We start from the raw sequence: 14,668 nt of genomic DNA on the forward strand, positions 1-14,668 counted from the left end.
CTGCTGCAGCATTCTCTGCTCTTCTCTCAACCCCAGCTCCTTTTTGCTTACCATCAGATTAGGGTTGAAAGCATCCACTGATATCAAAAGACCAGGAGAGCAATGCCTCGTACTGCACACCACGCAGGGAGGGGATATTTCATGTTGATGCTTTGTTGAAGCCATGTCTCTTGCCCAACCCAGCACCTACCACACAAGCAGTCACTTTCTGAACTGAATGCCACTTTCAGTTCATTCACCTGCTCTACTTGTCTTTCCTAAGAAGGAATTATCACACCTGAACAGTGGAACAAAATAGAAGAGGTTCTTTGACCAACAGGGCATGGGGGAAGAGCTCTCTACCATCTCCATCACTGCTTACGCAGGGGGTACACTGGTCCTTTGGCACGGCTGCTTCTTTCATCTCCTGAGGCAAGCCTGACAATCGAGTCAGGCTGCTCTTTATATGACATTAAACAACACAGGACTGAAGTCTCTTGGATGTCCACACAGCACAAAAGAGCCCCATCAAGTCAGGTGGGCAGATAAGGAGTAGAGTTTGAGGTAAGGCCCACAGGAAGGTCAAGATCCTTGTTTCAAAAAGCAGCCTCTGCAACAGTCATTTCTGCCTCCACAAGTTTTCTGTGTTCATAGATAGATAGATACCAGACAAAAGTCCATGGAACAGGACTGACAGGGCCTTGGAGACGTCACCAGCCCACCCCTCTGTCCCAAAGCAGAATCAAGTGCTACCAAAAGTGACACTTTACCCATCAGTGGGGTATCCACAACATCCTTCAGCTTCCCAAGGGCAGGAACACCACGCAGCAAAAAGTACCACTGCAAGTGGTACAGTCCACAACCCGAGGGCTTCCAGAGGGTTATACACAGCCCAAACAACATTTATTTCCATCAGGAAATGGCAACGAGAACCAATGGGAACACAGTAGGAGATGGGGCTGATGCCTCACAGCTGCTGGTACCAGAACCTGCAGGACAGCAAGGTTCCCTTCAGCTGAAAGGAGCAAACCCGTAGGTTTGTAGGGAAACCCTTTGCTATCTCTGCTGCTCAGCAACATTTAGAACACAGGAACTTCAGAACAACCCAAATTCACTATAACAAATGGGCAGCTGAGCTGCAGGGGACCAGAAGCAACATTGAACAAGTCAACAATCGACCAAGCATAGAAGAGAAGGGATTTTACCAGTAGAAGCATCCAAAAAGCCCTGCAGTGATGCAGGCACAGCCCAAAATGTCACCTCATCCTCCCCCGCTTTACAGCACAGAGAGAAGCAGGGGTTTAACAAAGGCTTTTTCCTCTTACCTCCTTGTTGGTGACTCCGGGGGGCAAAGTCCCATGTTTGTAATCCTCCAACAACTGCACAGCTTCCTTCAGGCGACTCTGCAAAGGAAAGAGCAGCACATCTGCAATGCCTGGCCTGCACTGAATGGTTTTACTGGGGCAATGGATTTAAGTCATAGAATTAGGTGTTCCTTAGTGGAAACGTTATGATGGGCCCTTTTAACCATATAATATAGAAGAAGGATGTGTGGATTTGCTGGCTGGCACAGTCCTGCTGTTCTGTATCTAACTGCAGGAGTGCTATAGAGGGAGAAATAAAAGAGAAAAGAGAAAAACCTCCCCCTTGCATTGCATCTATGGAACTCATCATAAAAACCTGAGGGTTTGCAGTGTGGTACCAGAGCTCTGATAAACCCTGGAGATGAAAGTTCTCACTTCAAGGTAGAAAACAATGAAGACGAGCAAGAGATAATTCTTCCCTGTGAGGGTGCTAAGGCGCTGGCACAGGGTGCCCAGAGAAGCTGTGGCTGCTCCATCCCTGGCAGTGTTCAAGGCCAGGTTGGACACAGGGGCTTGGAGCAAGCTGCTCTAGTGGAAGGGGTCCCTGCCCGTGGCACAGGTTGGGACTGGATGAGCTTTAAGGTCTCTTCCAATCCAAACCAGTCTGGGATGCTATGAAGAGCAGCTCCACTGGAGCTACCATACATCAGCTCGCAAGGCAGTGTAACAGCACCCTTTGTAACTGCACACTGAAGTTAATTTATCTGAAGCCCCATGGTATTTTCACACACTTCAGATGGATCTCAGAGTCCCACTGACCTGTGTTACTGTTTAAAGTGCCTGCTCCTCACTCATTCAGACAGGGGTTCACAACCGGTGACATCCTCTCTAAGAACACCAACGTCAGTTGTTGCTGCAGTTAGAGTTAGAATGGGGCTAGCACCACCAAGTCACACACATACACAAGTAAACCAAGATTTTCCTCACGTTGTGATAAAATAGAAGAATGAACGCATTCCATGTGTTCAAGGGATCCCAGGGGCATTGAGCCGTGCTACCAGCCTGTCAAAATCATCAACGCACTCCCAAAACAGTTATCCATATATAGAGAAACATAAAGAAGTGTTCTGGAGTTGAAGAGTAGCTTATGAACGCAGAATGCTTTCAAGAACTAGATATAATTTCCAGCAATACATACATTGTGTGTAGATAGACACTATATTATATATAACATATACTATAGAGTGTATATTATAGAATCCCAGCCTGGTTTGTGTTGAAGGGACCTTAAATCCCATCCAGGTCCAACCCCTGCCCCGGGCAGGGACCCCTTCCACTAGAGCAGCTTGCTCCAAGCCCCTGTGTCCAACCTGGCCTTGAACACTGCCAGGGATGGGGCAGCCACAGCTTCTCTGGGCACCCTGTGCCAGCGCCTCAGCACCCTCCCAGGGAAGAGCTTCTGCCTAAGAGCTCATCTCAGTCTCCCCTCGGGCAGGTTAAAGTCACATATATACACACATGTGAGGTCGTGGAGACTTCATAGCAGCCTTCCAGTATCTGAAGGGGAAGGGGGCCTATAGGGATGCTGGGGAGGGACTCTTCATTAGGGACTGCAGTGACAGGACAAGGGGTAACAGATTCAAACAAACAGGGGAAGTTTAGATCGGATCTAAGGAGGAAGTGCTTTACTGTGAGGGTGCTGAGGCACTGGAATGGGTTGCCCAGGGAGGTTGTGAATGCTCCATCCCTGGCGCAGTTCAAGGCCAGGTTGGACAGAGCCTTGGGTGCCATGGTTTAGTGTGAGGTGTCCCTGCCCATGGCAGGCGGGTTGGAACTGGATAATCTTAAGGTCCTTTCCAACCCTAACTGTTCTATGCTTCTATTGATTCTATGATACATTCTACATGAGATAAATGTATTTCTTGAAATCAATTAAAATTTACTAAAACAAACCACAGGGCAGAAGTAGAGAGGTACAAATTAGAGAGAGATTAACCTAACATAAAGAGGAAGAAGTCAGGATGCAAACAGCAGCTTCAGGGGGGTTAAATCCACTTATCCAAGCCTGCAGGAAGCACCAGATCACGGCTCCCAAATATCTGAAGCCAAACAAATCACTCAGCTAACCATGTTCAAAAGCCTCCCGCGGGTTATCTGTCATCCAGATGAGTAACATCGGCTTTGGTTTGATTCGCTGCACTAGCTCTGCTGTTGTGGCAGCTTTGCTGGTGCTAATCCTGGAGGACATCCCATAAACACAGAGTATTTTGTCTCAAATCACCCCCAGCGTGATGGTGGCTCATCTAAACCCTGTGCTTGCAGTGTGACCGTGTTGAGGCACTGCCAGCTCTGCTCTCACATCCCTCCTGTATACAAGGCAAAGCATCCCGAGCTCATTAGGAGCTCGCATCCATGGGATCGGTGGCAGGGGAACTACTTTCCCCCCTGCCTTTCATGCCAACATCAAAGAGTACTTTGTTGTTTCCTTGGAAGCACCAGCACTTACGCCAACCTGAAAGCAGCAATTAATGAATGACTATTGTCCTGACAACATTCAACACATCAGACATATGGAAGAGTGGCAATTCCTGCACGGAGCGAGCGGGTTGGGAGCGGAGCCACTGCCTTGACGCTGGCTCAGCTCACACCAGCAGCACCACGCTATTTCCAGCCCTGGTATTTTATAGGTTTTATTCTTGCAGCAATTAGCACCTCCTGAGCACAAGTGGAGTCTGCACAAAGCCACCACACAGGGCTCAGCAGCAGATAGGAATGACCCCTGCAAACTACTGCAGTCTTGGCACAGGCTGGGCTCAGAGATGGGGCTTGCTCGGGCTGGGTGCTGATGCTGAGGTCAGCGGTACCAACCAAAGCTCACAATCCTATGTCACTCGTAACAAGTGATATAGCTCTGGTTTCTGCCCTGTTTCTGGGTGTATTGGCCTGAAACTTGCTCCTTCTTTGACTCAGACTGACCCATGCACATTGACCCCAATGTAAAAACATGGAGCTGCTGGAACGAGTGCAGAGGAGACCACGGAGATGCTGCAAGGGCTGGAGCAGCTCTGCTCTGGAGCCAGGCTGAGAGAGCTGGGCTGAGGCAGCCTGGACAAGAGAAGGCTCCTCAAGGGGAGACCTGAGAGCAGCTCCAGTGCCTAAAGGGGCTGCAGGAAAGCTGGAGAGGGGCTTGGGACAAGGGATGCAGGGCCAGGCCAAGGGGAATGGCTTGAACCTGCCAGAGGGGAGACTGAGATGAGCTCTTAGGCAGAAGCTCTTCCCTGGGAGGGTGCTGAGGTGCTGGCACAGGGTGCCCAGAGAAGCTGTGGCTGCCCCATCCCTGGCAGTGTTCAAGACCAGGTTGGACCCAGGGGCTTGGAGCAAGCTGCTCTAGTGGAAGGGGTCCCTGCCCGTGGCAGGGGTTGGAGCTGCATGAGCTTGAAGGTCCTTTCCGTCCCAAACCATTCTGTGAATCTACATAGCAAGAAAAATCAGTGTCTTAACTCTAAGCCCCCTTCACTTATGCACACAAATGCTAAATTTGTCTTAAAATTTAAACTTATCTTAATAAAAAATCATATGCAAGTGATAGAGGGAATACATGAATCGTTTCCTGGAAGGAGCCTACACTGTTTAGGAGCACAAGTATTCTTGTTCTGAGTACTTCAGTGGATAAGGCCAGTCACTGGCCATACTTTTCCTCGTCTATCAAACACCCCAGACAGAGAAATGAGTCCTTACTTTAGCCAAGTCTTCCTGACACTGGACAAAAAGCAAGAGTTATGAATGAGGATGGTGCTGCAGCACTGGTGACACACTGTTTCCTCCAGAAGGGCTGAGGATCTCATACAGAAGCAATGCTGACCTTAAGAAATGGGCACATGGGATGAAATCCAATGGCACGGACACATGGCCATGCTCTTCTGGGCAAGACCCTCAGGGCTCTGTAGCTGCAATGACCAGCTACATGAACGACCAGTTAAGAGCTTTGGTTGATCACTGTAAAGCTGTAAGCACTGCAGATCTGAGAAACAAAGGGGATTTTTAGGCTGGTTCGGGCATTCCCAACCTGTGAGGAATCACAGAATCAACCAGGCTGGAAAAGCCCTTTAAGCTCATCCAGTCCAACCATTCCCAGCACTGCCAAGGCCACCACTGCCCCACGGCACTGAGGCTTCGTCTCCACGCTGTGTGAACACTTGCAGGGACGGTGCCTGCAGCCCTGCCCTGGGCAGCCTGTTCCAATGCCTGAGCACCCTCTGGGGCAGGAATTGTTCCTCAGCTCCATCTAAACCTGCCCTGGTGCAGCTTGAGGCCGGTTCCTCTTGTCCCATCCCTTGTTCCTTGGGAGCAGAGCCCAGCCCCTCCTGGCTCCATCCTCCTGGCAGGCACTTGTAGGGAGCCATCAGGTCCCCCCTGAGCCTTCTCTTCTCCACACTGAACCCCCCAGCTCCCTCAGCCCTTCCCCATCACACTTGGGCTCCAGGCCCTGCACCAGCTCCAGTGCCCTTCTCTGGCCCTGCTCCAGCACCTCAAGGTCTCTCTTGGAGTGAGGGGCCCAGAGCTGAACACAGGATTCAAGGTGCAGCCAGAAAAGCAATCACACAAGATCACAACAGGACGTGAGCCTCTTGAAGCTCCTCTTGGCAGCTCCTTGCCCTCGTGGCTGCTTAAAAACATCCTATTAGGATTACCCAGCACGATACATGTATATACACCTATAATTGTATAATACTGTGGATATCATACATAGTGTGGCTATCATATACACATATCATACCAGGTATAATATTGTGGTGAAAAACTGGACGGCCGAACAACAGATCCAGGGAAGACAATCCCTTCTTGCCTCCCAAGCTAGCAAAGAAGCCAGGAATGCCAGCCCAACGTTCTGGAGAGCCATTTGTGCTCATTACTGGCCTCGTGGTTTTGTGACTGAGATTACCTCCACTGTGTGCCTTGCAAATGATCTGCACAGAACAGCATGTAGCTCTGAATGAAAAACTGGAAGCAAGAGATGAATGGGTCTGTGTTCTATTTTTTCCCCCTTCTCTTGAGGAAATCTTAGGAGTTACTATAACAACCCTGGCCAGATCCCATCTTGTTGAGTATGGTAACAAACAGAAAACAAAAAAGGCTGATTTTGCTTTTCAAAATCCCAGTCTTCATGAATTTCCTCTTTCAGCTCCGTGGGGAGAGAAGGGAAGTTTCCCAAAGAAAGGAGTCCTAAACCAGCGCTGCCGATGGGTCCCGAGGTGGACAAAAGAGTGGCACAGAAAGCAAAGTGTTAATGCAAGGATCGCATTAGGAAGATGCTTTTCACATGGCTTGGAAGCGGGCAGGTAGCTTTAGTGGATAACCCCCAGCCTCAACATTCCTTAGGGAAAAGTGCCTTGTTTTCCTTCTGGAAAAGCCCAAAAGAATAGGGAATTACAGCTCCCAACGCCAACCAGAGCTCCCCTCCTTTGCTTTCAGCACGACGCGGCATTATTGCGCTAGTGCTCATGTCTAAGATTCCACTTCATTTCCATTTTAACAGGGGAAAAGATGTCTCTCTGCAAGGTTGTGCTACTGTTTCAATATTTATTGCTGCTTGATTTCTCTCCTGCTGCCTGTAGGAAGAAGTGTCACCGGAGTTTTTACAGCATCACCTAAAAAAAAGATGCAGCCACAGCTTTCCCTCGTAGATATCATTTCCTTCATACCCCTCTTCTCATCAAAACTAGAGCACTTCTCGTGGTGGGTGATGGGGTCTCAGCTCTCATAATAGGGTGCTAGACAGACCATCTGCACCCGGAGGATGTTCTTACAAACCTAAGCCCAGAAGCAGTGCCAGGGATCTACTATGCTCAGGGATTCAGAAGCACAAACTTCCACCCTTGGTGCTCCACCACAGCAGCTCAAGCCGTGTCCACTTGGGAAATGCTACCCACCAACAACAGGTCTTAGGAAAGGGGTTCAATCCTTGCCTTGGGCTGAACACGGCTGGAAAATACAGAATCATGGAATGGTTTGGGTTGGAAGGGACCTTAAAGCTCATCCAGTTCCAACCCCCTGCTATGGGCAGGGATGCCTCACACTAGACCATGTTAGCCAAGGCTCTGTCCAACCTGGCCTTGAACATTGACAGGGATGGAGCATTCACAACTTCCTTGGGCAACCTGTTCCAGCACCTCAGCACCCTCACAGGGGAGAACTTCTACCTTATATCAAACCTAAATCCCCTCTGTTTCAGTTTGAACCCATCACCCCTTGTTCTATCACTACAGTCCCTGATGAAAAGTCCCTCTCTGGTATCACTGTAGGCCCAAAACCACCCAGCTTTTGAACCACAGCTCAGTTCACTAAGCCCATGAGAAGCATGCAAAGGGCTACCGCTGATCCATGACCATGGGCTTTATGGTTACAGCCAAAACACAGCACCTGACTCAGTTTGAATGACCCAGCTTAGATCTAACCTGTAGGTTTTAGTTCAAAGAGCTGATGTAACCTGCTCTGCCCTCATCCGAGCCACCAGGCATTGACTCAGAAGGTCACTGCCTAGAGCACGCTTTTGGGACTACGTCAGCAGAATGGAGAATTTCAGTCTTTGTAGGAAGAGCTGCTAAAGGATTGTATTTGGAGGAGTTTGGTTTGGCCAGCCAAAGAAAGGGGATAAAGAACAAGACCAGAGATCACAGAATCATGGAATTGTTTGGGTTGGAAGGGACCTTAAAACTCCTCCAGCTCCAACCCCTGCCACAGGCAGGGACCCCTTCCACTAGAGCAGCTTGCTCCAAGCCCCTGTGTCCAACCTGGCCTTGAACACTGCCAGGGATGGGGCAGCCACAGCTTCTCTGGGCACCCTGTGCCAGCGCCTCAGCACCCTCCCAGGGAAGAGCTTCTGCCTAAGAGCTCACTCATCTCAGCCTCCCCTCTGGCAGGTTCAAGCCACTCCCCCTTGTCCTACCCCACATCACGCTGAGCTGATGGCCACCTCCAAGAACCCTTTGTCACCACCCCAAATCCCTCACGGCCATCACTCCGGCACCCTGGTTGGGACAGGAGGACAACTGCAGACAACTGTCCCTACGTACAAGCATCAGACACCTCCATCCAGCACGTGAACTCTTGCACTGATTTTCCACCTTGTCCTCCGTGCTCAAGGGCACACTGTTTCTGTCTGAAAGATCTGTGCCTTGTCTTCTCTTGGATCCCAACTGATGCCTACACATGGCTTCGAGCTGCCTCCAGAAACCCATATGTGCACATACAGACCGTAATAACAGTCATTATGCCAGTAGCACTACAACATTACTGTTACAGAATCAACACAAAGACAGAGTCAAGTTTTGCAGTCGAGGCTTTTAAGAGAAAACCCACTCATGGGACAGGGCACGCCGGGACAGTTGGCATCTCCCTCTGCTCTTATGGAGCTTGTATTGGGGTTGCAAGGCTGCGTTATCCCTGTGATGCTCAACTTTGCGACTGCAAGTTTCACTGATTTCAGGTTCAGACCAATGATGACTTACTGCCATGTGAACCAAAGCAAGAGTCTTCTGGCCACCAGCACCACGAATGCAATGTGGGGCACCAAAATCCAGCTGTGCTCTGCCATCAGCAACTCAACCATCCCTGATTTCGTCTCGCTGCTCCATAGATGATACATACGGCAGACTTGACTCCAGCTGGCCCTATTGTATTGGATCTACAGTGACAGACAACAGGAGCCAGAAACTTTTTGTTCAAGTAGAGCCAGCAGATGTGACACTGAATAAACACAGACAGACAATCTGCTGAGTAAGAAGGTATCGTTCATATAAATAACATACATCTAATCCTGCTTCCATTTTAAACCCAAATATGGGAATGCAAGATGCTCCGTGCTCTGCAGACTTCGGCTTTGAACAATGAGATGAAGCAGAAGCAGATAACACACGGCCCCTCTGAGCTCACTTGAATCCTCATTCCACTTTGGCTCTCAATTATTAGCAGCCCCACAGCTTTCTCCATGAAGAGCTTCCCAACGAGCATTAACAGTCTGGCCAGGCTCGTGTCAGATGGGAGACGTTAGGCTTATCAAAATAGCTGCTGGACCACACTGCTTCTCCCAATGGATCTTAATTACAGAGCAATTAAAAGCATTATCCCAATCATTTCAAGCTCACGCTGTTCGAAAACAGGCATTACATCTGCTGAGGGGTTCCTCATGGTCTCAGTGACAGGGCTCGTTGGGTTTGTCCTCTGGGATGACACTTTTCCTGCTTATTGGGAGAAGGCTGCACATTTGCTGCTGCCAAAGATGATTTCATCGGGAGCCAGTTATGATATGAATTAGCACATGAGGAAACCTCCTCTTCGGAGGTGACATGCACCAATGACACAACGTCCATGCCTTGTTTCAGTATCAGATGCACTCAGAAAGCAAGTAAAATTAGTAGGTAAGCTTGATATAGATAATTATATCTACACTAAAGATAAAACTGGAGCAACTGCCTTCCAACTGCCTCTGCCCTGTAAGCATGGAATGGTTTGGGTTGGAAAGGACCTTAAAGCTCATCTAGTTCCAACCCCCTGCCATGGTCACGGACATGAGGATGTGTCCCTAAGGACATGTGCCCTTGAATATTAATGCTCAAGAACGTTTAATAGACAAGGAAGTTTTTAATGGTGTTAAGGATTTGCCTTATTGAAAGAGGAATGACTAAGAGAGGACTGTCACTGAAGCTCGTTATGCTCCCTATCACTGTGCCTGGTTTCCCCCACTCAGAGGGATCACTTCATCCTTCCTCCAAATACAGCCACCAGTAGGATGTAATGACGTAACACACAGCAATTAAAATAGGATGGAGAAAACCCCCATATTATAACATTATGCATGGGATTAACCTCCATTCTCATTAGAAACTCATTTATCTGCTTTTTTTCCCCCATTTGCTAGTGAGCTCCTCCAAGACAAACAGTGATTTATTTGTTCCCTGAGAACCCTGGGCCTGGAAGATGCAGCCATCTGTCAGAGGGAAGGAGCTATCCACAAACTGCTGCTTCCTCATCAAACCCTTCGTGGAGTTTTAATTTGCCACCTCAATTAGCAAAGGAAACCAAACAGCTTTTAGTTATCATGGAAGGGTGTCCTGGGTTCAGCAGTAGCAGTCATTTTTCCCCTTCTTGGTAGCTGGTGCAGTGCTGTGTTTTGACTTTCAGCTCGGGAACAGAGCTGATAACAAGCGATGTTTTGGTTTGGCCAAGGACTTTGTGAGCCTCATGCTCTGCCAGGGAGGAGGGGAAGCCGGGAGGAAGCAGAGACAGGACACCTGACCCAAACTGACCAAAGAGGTATTCCATACCACAGCACGTCATGCCCAGGATGTAACTGGGAGTTAGCCGGAGGGGCTGGGAGACTGCAGGGTTGGAGGAGGTATCGGTCAGAGCTTGGTCGGGCTGGGGGGGCTGGTGGTGAGATGATGTATTCTCTTCCCTTGTTATTTCCTTTATCATTATTATCATTGGTGGTAGCAGTAGTGATTTGTGTTATACCTTAGTTACTAAACTGTTCTTATCTCAACCCGTGGGAGTTGCATTCTTTTCGATTCTCCTCTCCGTCCCTCCGGGAGCAGGGGGAGGGCAAGAAGGAGGGGGGGAGTGAGTGAACGAGTTACCTGACTGGGTTTAAACCACGACAGTTCTTTTTGGCGCCCAACGTGGGGCACGAAGGGTTGAGATAACAACAGATCTGACAGATTAATAGTCACTCGTCACAATGCTGATTTATTGGCTCTCAGAGTTGTTTTGCTTGATCTCACAGCTTCAGAATGTTGTAACTTACTTAGAGCCGGTATTTGCTGTGTTAGTGTTTATCAAGTGTGGGGCTTGGGCTAAGGTTCTTGTCTCACTGTGCTTTATGGCAATGGCTTGTAATACGGGCGGGCTCCAGCAGCAGGGCGGGACGGACGTGGCCGTGGACTTGTACCTGGCCGTCCGGCTGCTCTTCACCGGCCTGGCCCTCACCCTACTCTCCATCTTCGTGAGGCTGCGGGGAGCCGAGGGGGAGCGGCCCCGGGAGCCGGCGGCTGCTGAAGCGGCCCGGGAGAGCGGCCCCGGGGACCAAGCGGCGGCGGGAGCGGGGCCGGAGGCCGCGAGGGGACGGCTGCCGGTGGAGGAGGTCGGGGCGGTCGAGGAGAAGAAGGAAGCGGCTGCCGAGCAGCGGGAGAAGGCGGCGGAGGAGCCGAGCCCCGCGGAAGAGCCGAGCCCCGCGGCCGAGCCGAGCCCCGCGACGGCCGAGAGCATTTCCCGGAAGCCGCCCGCCGAGCCCCAGGAGGATGCCGGAGACCACGCAGCATTTCCCAGCAAGGCAGAGGAGGAAGAGCTGGACTCAGGAAAAGAGAAGCTGGCGGTGGGAGAGCCGACAAGTACAGCAGTTACACCAGCCCCAGTGACAAGTACAGCAGCTGCACCAGCCCCAGTGACAAGTACAGCAGCTACACCAGCCCCAGTGACAAGTACAGCAGCATCAACTGAGAGTTCTGAAGGTTTTGAATGGCCTTTGGGAATCCTTGGGACCTGCCTGCTGATTGTGATGGGGATCAGCATGTTGGCACACATACAGGCTGTGTTCTACCCACAACCATTTTGTCTGATCTCAAAAGTTAAGCAGAGTCAGGTTTGGGTCTTGTCTGGGGTTAGACGACGATATGGGGGGACCAAGAGATTTTCCCCAAGGCTGGACAGTCATGAGTGGCAGGGTGTGTGGGACAGTATGGGCAACTATGTAGTCCACTGGGCCCCTCCAGTGCTTTGGAAGCGTCAGAGATGGAAGGCAGCTGTATGGAGTCCCCAGCAACAAGCTGCAGAAACTGCTGAAGGGGACAGTGAATTATTTTGAGCCTGGTGGGCCCATGGCCCTTCAGGCCATCAGAGCACAGATGCAACATAGAGATGGACTCATGATCGAGGGGTGGACTTAGCAATGGACACTATTGCCCAGGTTATTCACGAGTGTGAACACTGCACACAGTCTCTCCTGCTCTGGAAGACTATTACAAGAGATGGAGCCTGACATCATGGACCAGATGGACTCAGCAGCTTTATAGGGACTGGTCTATGCACTAAGATAAGAGTATATTGAAAATATGGGATCTGAGCATGACGTGAATGGTATGGAATAAGGGGTGGATAATGTCCTGGGTTCAGCAGTAGCAGTCATTTTTCCCCTTCTTGGTAGCTGGTGCAGTGCTGTGTTTTGACTTTCAGCTCGGGAACAGAGCTGATAACAAGCGATGTTTTGGTTTGGCCAAGGACTTTGTGAGCCTCATGCTCTGCCAGGGAGGAGGGGAAGCCGGGAGGAAGCAGAGACAGGACACCTGACCCAAACTGACCAAAGAGGTATTCCATACCACAGCACGTCATGCCCAGGATGTAACTGGGAGTTAGCCGGAGGGGCTGGGAGACTGCAGGGTTGGAGGAGGTATCGGTCAGAGCTTGGTCGGGCTGGGGGGGCTGGTGGTGAGATGATGTATTCTCTTCCCTTGTTATTTCCTTTATCATTATTATCATTGGTGGTAGCAGTAGTGATTTGTGTTATACCTTAGTTACTAAACTGTTCTTATCTCAACCCGTGGGAGTTGCATTCTTTTCGATTCTCCTCTCCGTCCCTCCGGGAGCAGGGGGAGGGCAAGAAGGAGGGGGGGGAGTGAGTGAACGAGTTACCTGACTGGGTTTAAACCACGACAGAAGGGTTTGTGTTGGAAGGGACCTTAAAGCTCAATTCCAGCTCCAACCCCTGCCATAGGCAAGGAACCCCTTCCACTAGAGCAGCTTGCTCCAAGCCCCTGTGTCCAACCTGGCCTTGAGCACTGTCAGGGATGGGGCAGCCACAGCTTCTCTGGGCACCCTGTGCCAGCGCCTCAGCACCTCACAGGGAAGAGCTTCTGCCTTTCATCTAACCCAAGCTTTCCCTGTTTCAGTTTGAACCCATCACCCCTTGTCCTGTCGCTACAGTCCCTAATGAAGAGTCCCTCCCCATCACCCTTGTAGCCCCCTTCAGACACTGGAAGCTGCTCTGAGGTCTCCCACAGCTTCTCTTCTCCAGGCTGAACAGCCCCAGTGTTCTCAGCCTACCTCCATACACACATATATACACACATGACACATTTTAAAGTACAAGACCTACAGATCCTGTCAGGATCTAAAGTACACGTTTTCACCACCATCACAGTGCAGAAGGAACTGGCCTCAGCTGACCATCAGCTACAACAAGTGGTTCAGCTCCCTGTGCTCCGAGAATTGCTTGCACATTTATTTTCATCTCACACAACCCCACCTCAAAAGGAACCAAAATAAAACGCAGCAAAGGAAAAGGAAAAAGGAATTCCCCTTCACTGGAAGCAAAATCCAGAGCTTCCTGGCTAACAGCAGAACTGAAGATCACCGGTTGAAATACTTCTTCTAAAGGATTCCCCACAACTGCTTTGTGAGAGCAGGGAAATGCAATAAAGCTGGACAGAACATAAATGGGCCAGAAACCCCAAAAGCCTGTTACAAACAGGGTAATAACTAAGGAAAAACTACACCACCTCACTCAGATAAGGTCTTCTTGAGTACAGGCACAGAAAAACTGCAGTGTGGACCCTCTCCCTTCATGAGAATTACTATTTACTCCCTCATCTACTCACCTGCATTTTATTCCATAAAGACTGTAGGAATTTTCCTTCTAAGAAGACTAAATCCCTGGCAAATCTGACTGAAACCACTGGAGGGTCTCACTGGTTACTGGAGGGAGAGGGGAGCCTGACTGGTGTGTGGATTCCCTGATGTCTAATCTAAAGCAGGTCTGGGCTACGGATTGAACAGAGCTCAGTTGGGCAATCAATCAGCTGTGAGACACAAATCCACTGGAAACCTGGCTTCATTACTCCTGCTCTTCACAGAAGAGATTGTTTCCAATCTAAACCTGTCTAATAAACAGGGCTTTCAGACAACAAGGTGCATATACATTACCTCGGTCACAAAGAGAGTGCGCGGATCGATGATGTCCAAGAAGTGCCTGAATCTGCCATAAAATGAAGTCTGGAAAACAAGGGAAAGAACAAAACGTGTTCAGTTAGAAACGAACAAAGAGAAAGGTTTTATTTCCTCCTAAATAGCAACGAAAAAGATGTACAAAAGAAGCTGTACATCCCAGCTGTAATTTGGGATAGGAAGTAAAAAGGAAAAGATGATGCCTTGGACCCTGCTAATAGCAGCGTTGCTACTAACAGGGTACTAATATAGATATTATAATAAAGGGATACTATCAAGCTGCTAAAATCCTTTCCTTTTTCACACCAAATACAATGTTGTCTGCTCCCCCATGGGGCTCTTGGGAGATCCCAGAGGCCACAAAACCCAAGGCACAGCTCCAGACCTCTAAG

At 49.7% G+C, this 14,668-nt stretch overlaps 1 protein-coding gene across 2 annotated transcripts in view; it reads right to left on the minus strand.

Annotated features, from left to right (window-relative positions):
* SFXN5 (sideroflexin 5) overlaps window positions 1–14,321 on the minus strand; it is a 90,827-nt gene extending 76,506 nt beyond the window's left edge. Inside the window, exon 1 of one of the 2 annotated variants that reach the window (XM_062618895.1) lies at window positions 14,256–14,321. The gene's annotated coding sequence lies outside the window, so the exon portion shown is untranslated. Of the gene's footprint in view, window positions 1–1,304; window positions 1,383–14,255 lie in introns of those variants that run through there. The other variant, XM_062618896.1, reaches the window with a different exon arrangement.
* Between the last annotated feature and the right edge of the window lie 347 nt (window positions 14,322–14,668).

The sequence above is a fragment of the Pezoporus occidentalis genome, unplaced genomic scaffold (genome assembly GCF_034315485.1).
Source record: "Pezoporus occidentalis ecotype Australia unplaced genomic scaffold, CSIRO_AGI_Poc_V1 ctg205, whole genome shotgun sequence".
Taxonomy (NCBI): Eukaryota; Metazoa; Chordata; class Aves; order Psittaciformes; family Psittacidae; genus Pezoporus; species Pezoporus occidentalis.